This window comes from Neopsephotus bourkii, unplaced genomic scaffold (genome assembly GCF_033783945.1).
Source record: "Neopsephotus bourkii isolate Nb327-2 ecotype Australia unplaced genomic scaffold, CSIRO-AGI_Nbou_v1 NB_245, whole genome shotgun sequence".
In the NCBI taxonomy this organism is placed as follows: domain Eukaryota; kingdom Metazoa; phylum Chordata; class Aves; order Psittaciformes; family Psittacidae; genus Neopsephotus; species Neopsephotus bourkii.
In genome coordinates, this window is record NW_026900755.1 from 165,380 (window position 1) to 172,382 (window position 7,003).

The window sequence follows — 7,003 nt, forward strand, 5'->3', positions numbered from 1 at the left end:
GTAATAAAATTATAACAATCAGTATTATTTTGATTTATTGCAAATTTTACTTTCCCCTTTAATGGACTTGGTGTCTGGCAGAATTGAATGTAATGCTGCTGCCACCTCAAGGTCACTACAGAAAAGTGTGATGGTTCATTTTGGTCTAATATATAAACAGTAACAAGATTCAATAACTAAGAATGAACAGACTCCTTTGTTTTCATGCAGTTCAATGCTCACTGTCTGCAGATTCCACATGTGTATCTGCAGTGAAAATATAATTTTACTTCTCTATGCTCATGGGAGTGAACACACAGGCACCTGGAGACCTGCATGCACACACAGCGCTAAGGGTTACAGAAAATAATCTTTCAATGTCAAGGATTATTCATAAAGTAAACCAAACCATGAGCTCCTAATTTTACACACATTCATGAACAAGAATTTGACTCAGAAAATTTGAAAAGGGAATTTAAAATTTACAGGGTTTTGTTTGTTTGCTTGCTGCTTTTTTAGACTTTCAGAAAAAAATCACAGTCGGATTGGAGAACTCCAGTTCCTGTTATGATTTTAATACATATTTTGAGGGAACAAGTGCACAAGTTCTGTAGCACAGACAGGAAAGTTGCATAAATTTTCTTATTTAAGGTTTTGGAGGCCAAATAAATATTTTAATGATGAAAACTGGAACAATATATTTATCTGGTAATATGAAATATCTGCAGTGTTGCCTGCTTGTAAGGGTACTCAGAAATTATATGTTTGTACTCCTAAAAGTTTTATGGGGGCATAACAGAAGTGTTACACCGTCATACACATCACAAATAGGTCAAAGACTGTATAAATTTTGCAAACTTTATCAAGGTTAGGTTCAGGTGCCTTCTATGCTGAAGTTCTCTGAAAAATGTCACACTCTAAAACTTCAATCTACTGCTTAAAGGCCATCTCAAGCACATATGTGCTTGATTTAAAAAACCCTACATAATCCCATTTGGCAAAATACGGGTTGAACTTTAAGTAAGAAAAAGCCTGCAGGAAGAGATCAATCTATGGAACATAAGTGAAGTTGCCAGGACTAGCCAGAACATTTGCTGAATACAAAGGAGTGGTACACAATCAGGCTGAATGATACGAGAAGTACTCAAAAGCACTTGTTATTTTTTGATTAAAGGTACCCACACTGAGCAGGAAACCTTAATAATTTTATTCTGGCCTATATTAGTAATAGCTACTCAAATTAAGTAATATGTATATACCGCAGTGTCACATACGGCTGGATTTACAAATTTTTGGTATTATTTTATCCTTTGGGAGCTAGCATGTAGTACATAAGCCAGAAATTCTCTTGCACCAGAAATGAGTGCATTTTGGTCTACAATGACTGATTTAACAAGAAGGAAAAAGTAATTCCTTTTAACTACAATTATTAAAAAAAAAAAAAGGCAGTTAAATCAATTACAGGAATATTAACTGTATTAGAACCCCAGAGAATCAAACTCTTTTTAACAGATCTCCTTTTATTTGTGAAATATTGATTAATGTAATGTAGGGTCTGATTTCAATTCTACTGCAACTTGTCATTCACAAATGGATTTTCTTGTATACGTAAAACACACACCAAGGACAGTCACTGGGGTAAAATGTAACAACTGTGATCAGAATGGATCTGCTATAATGCAACACTTCTCGTACAGTTAATTTCTCTTAAGAATGCAAAGGACATGTATTTTCACCAACTGTAACAAGAAAAAGAGCGGTAGTTTGCTGTCATCATTGTAGGAGTCTTTTGTGCATATGACTCCCCTTGCTACAACTGCCAGTAATAAATCACGTTCTACACTCCCTTAATTGGATTACATATCTAAGAAAGCACTGCTTGGAGTAAGAACTTGCAAAAATAGCAGTATCTATGTAAAGTAATAAAAAGGGAAAATAATAATAGACATTAAAATATAGTACATCATGTGGCAAGTCTCTAGGAACTGCCTTGATATTTTCTGTAGAGTTAAATAAGTTCTGTCTCTATTCAAAGTGGAGTTTCCCCATGGCAAATTCAGCAGTAAAAAACAAGCCAAACTCTCCTTATGATTCTCACTAATTTAAAATACTTACGAGTCCTTAGTACATGTACACAGACCACACCATCTTTACATTAATAAAAACACAGAAAAGTGCATATTACAAGGGCTAGGAGAAGCCAGACTATTTGGAAGACAATGGTGAAACACCTTTTAAGAATGAAAGCTACTGATTTATCATTCACACAAAAAGAAGAAAAAGATGGCAGTAAGGTCCAGTTGTCATCTAACAGAGGGCATATCATTCCTACAACTGTAGAGAACAGTAAACTGGTAAAGGGACAGGCTAGTCAGAAAGTTAGATCCCATTGACTCTCAGAGGCTTTCACTACCCTAGATCACTGCAGAAGCCAGTCTAAAGAATCCACAAATTCTAGCTCATCCCCTAACAATTTTCCCTGAAGTGCCCTGGTTTCAGAGGATCCAGTGTTCTTGATTCCGTATTTTGCCTCAATATATGAATGAGTATGGCATGGTTCAGCTATTTTTTTCAATGTGCTTTTTTGAAGGCAGAAGAAAACTGGTGTTTAAAACATTTCAAGTCATAACGCATCCTACTACCTTCAGTCACTGCTGCAAACCCACTCCTTTGCAAAACAGAATCATAAAATGGCAGTGTTATACTGATATAGGCTAAAATGGACATTAAGAATCACTACTTATTTTCTGAGAATGTTGTAAATTTTTCTTTCCTGTTTCTTCCTTCCTCCACTCCTATTCACATTCAGCTATCACTCAGATTTATCCTCTGCTGCTTTACACTCATTGCAGACCTTCCATTGAGAGGCAGATATGCCCATTATGATACTTGGATGAAGTCCATGAAAATAATCTAACATACTAATAGAAGTTAGGGATGTAATTTTTTTACATTTTTGTGTAAGACTTAACATAGAATGTCATTATAATTACGTTTTGCCAGTATCACAGCCAGAAATAAGCTTTCACTTACTTCACAAATGAAACCAGCAAATACAGCAATTGTGAAAAGAATCGCTGTGCTAGTAGAATGTCTGCATGTTATCTATATTCCTGTTGGTATAGTTGTATCAGCACGCCTTTATTTATTGTAGAGAACATTTCAGTACCTTAATTTGAGCCAAGGTGAAGCTTTCCTTAATGTCTCACTGTTTTCAGCTCACCTGGTTGTAGTTTCTTTCTCTTACACACCAACCAGAAAAGGTATGAAGGAAGTTGGTTTACCCTCACTTCTACTCTTAGTGTATCATCAGCAACCTCATGTCAAGTGATTTCTCACACTCTCTTAAACTGAGTGCCTCCTAACAGCTGACTGACAGGTCTTATGAAAATACAGCTCTAAGTTTTACATTTTACAGAACTTAACATTTGAGGTTTAATCTTACTGACCTGAGCAACACTCTCCCAAAACAACAAACATGACTCAAAAATTTTAAGGAACTATTACAGAAAAAGATGAGCCTTTCCCTATTTCTTACATTCAAGTATCTTCTTCTCAATACCAACGAAATGTCAGTATGTTAAAAATAGCACCATATATTACACAGAATGGCATGAGGGGCATTTTGCAAAAAAAAAAAAAAAAAAATTATATTCCTAAGAAAAAAGTTGTAAACACTAGTGAAGAAGCTGATAGGAAAGAAATACAGAAATATTTTTTTCTGTAAAAAGCAATTCCAAATAAGTGACTTATGGTCAAATAACTAAGATTCAAGGGAAAGAAAGTAATTTTACAAATAATAGGACAGATGCTGTTAAATTATCTCTAAATTGCAATTAGGTATTTTACGTATACACTTACTTGCACACATAAAATTGGATTTACGTATAGCTGAGAGGTGGCCCTGAATCACAGTGTTTAAATCTGAAGTCAAACCTTTATCTACACACCCATAAAGCTGGCGGAAACAGGGGGCTGAATACAGGGAATTTTTTTGTCTTATTTCCTGTACAAAACAACTTAGATGTGATTTTAGGAGATGGAATAAGTCATATAAGAAAAGAGAGTCAAAGAGACTTCCCTTTAATTCGTAGAATATGCATTAAGCAGAGAGTGAAAAAAATCTCACAATTTGATAACATAGCATGGAAGAATACAAGCTCTAAAGCAGTAAGAGATTCACTATTTGCAGCTTTAGTGGTACTAAAATAATTAAAAGACAGATCAAGATAAAACAAAGCAGAAAAAATATTAATTTTTAAATGTCATGGCTATTTTCTGAATATACAACACTTCAGATTTGCAGCTTTTCAGCAAATAGTAATAATTTAGTAAACATGCTAGTAACCATCTTAAAAAAATTGGAGAAACATATATAAATTAAATTAATATAAATCAGCCCCTAGATGTCATTGTTGCAGCTGAAATATCACTTAATACAGAACTTTCCTAATTCTGTAGTAGAAGAGGCTGTGTAAAGCAAAATAAACTACCTTAAGTGATACAAATTTTGCTCAGCTTTAACACCTCAATACCAAACCACAAAGACCTCTCAGGCTATAACAAAAAAAAGATAACTAACCAACTACATACAACAGGGCTGCATATGAGATTCAGGTTCAGACAATCACTTCTAAGGCCACTGAAATCCAAACCTCATCACAGAAAAGACCATATGCCCCTTTGTAACTCCTATCAGCATTTGCCTCAATACTAAAACCACTGACATTTCATACAGCTAACGTATCTCTAATTCTATCTGGAACAGTTCTACATGTTATATACATATATATATATACAAGAGTTACATTCTTGGTTTTTAAAATCTCACAAATATTTTTTTCTGCAAGATATTGTAGCAATGAGTTCCAGAGATAAATTACAAACATATAAGAAAAAAAATCTAAAATTTCTTGTAAAAGTTTTGAAAGTGCAACCTTTCAACTTCACTGAATATCTGATTAGTCTATCTGTAGGATAAGCATATTTAAATGCAATTTATTTTCTTTATACTATTTATTATCTTTCTGTATCTATCATGTTCTATTGCATTGGCTCTGTAAATGAAGCAATGTTGTGTACTTTCTTCCCTACATCATTTTTCAATACTTCTAATAGTTCTTAAGTCATCTGCAATATTTTCTCTCAAAATATAACTTGGTCCTATTTAATAAACAAGTAACACAGTAGCATTTTTTTTTATATAGTGTTCTTCCCAGTCTTCTCTTACTTTCTGTATTTTCATAGAGTACACGCCATATTTGCAAACTTCTATATTTAAAGGGTCAAAATGTTCCCTCTATAAGGCTCAACTTCACAGTAAGAACGTCCAAGATGCCAGCCTGACAAATAGAAGTAGCCAATACATATGCACCTATGTAAATATATGCAAATTCCTCCACCATTTTCTGAGAAACCTAAAACTTTAATAGCCATGTGATAATCAACTGTATTTTACGCACTCTGCACGTATTTTCCCCAGAAACAGAACACCTATGAGCAGATAAACCCAGTATGCAGATAGACAATATGAAAACAGATTCTATCATCCTAAAAGAATGAGAAAAAGAAGCCCAGGCTCATGTTTTGCAGTTAGTCTATAAACACGCAGAAAAATTCCTAGTTGCCAACATTGTTGCAACACTGTTGCAAATTTCACTGGTTTTTATGGTAGTTCTACTTCATGATAGATAAAGGCCACCTCCAGGCTGCCAAGACCTAAATCTTAAGCAAGGTATGAAAGAAAAACATAGTACTTTATGTGCCACTCAAAGTGCTCGCACAGTACTCTTGGTCATTGTTCACCTAGCCAAGGCCTCCATTCTAACCGGTGCTCCAGGCAAGATTCACTTCTGTTGTACATAGAGCTATGAAGCAGTTCATTTAATCTCTGCTCAGGAGATTCAGGGACACTACTTATATAATGCATGGTAACAATTACAAAAATTATAAAGCTTTTGGGATGGTTTTGGAACAGCCAAACACAAAAAAGTGTAGAAAACTCATGGGAGTTTGAGGGACTCTTCATTAGGGGCTGTAGTGATAGGGCAAGGGGTAATGGGCTCAAACTTAAACAGGGGAAGTTTAGATTGGATATAAGGAGGAAGTCCTTTACTGTAAGGGTGGTGAGACACTGGAATGGGTTGCCCAAGGAAGCTGTGAATGCTCCATCCCTGGTGGTGTTCAAGGTCAGGTTGAACAGAGCCTTGGGTGACATGGTTTAGGGCAAGTTGTCCCTGCCCATGGCAGGGGGGTTGGAACTGGATGATCTTAAGGTCCTTTTCAACCCTAACTATTCTACGATTCTATGACAAATTGAATTTTTCATTAACAGCTATAGAACTCATTGCTGGTACAAGTCATTAATGAAGATAAGCCTAATCATTAATCTCAAAAACTAAACAGTGTTTGAAACTGAGGCCACAAAAATGAACAGACACCTTACAGACAAGTTGCTACATGTATTTTTCTCTTATTTTAAAAGTGTAAACAAAAAAAGTATGTATGCTTCGCATGTATTTACTTCAAGATAGCATCTTTGCTGATGTGTTCTAAATTTACTTGGCATTTCTAGACTATGTATTATTCCCTTAAATTAGGCTTATAATGCTTACCATAAAACTCATGCCACTGACATTTTGTACATATTTACAGTAATCACAAAGCAATTTTGTAAAACTTTTACAAAACAATCAACATTCTGAACATATTATGCTCAAAACAAGAGTCTCATCTCTGCCACTCAAGGATAGCTGCCTTATCCAAATGTCATTTAGTTTCATGCCTCCTTCAGCTTGAAAGCAATGAAAATGAAACATACGAACTTTGTGAATTAAGAAGCCTTCCAAATTAATGTAAAATTATAAAATCTAAATTTTTTTTGTACTATCATACTTGAACAGAGAAAGAAATCTTTAACTTAGTCCAGATTTAATTACAACAGAGAACAGTAACAAAGCATATATAGACCATTACTATTAACCCAGTATTTTTAATCCAGACATCTCAGACCCTAGCATACTTT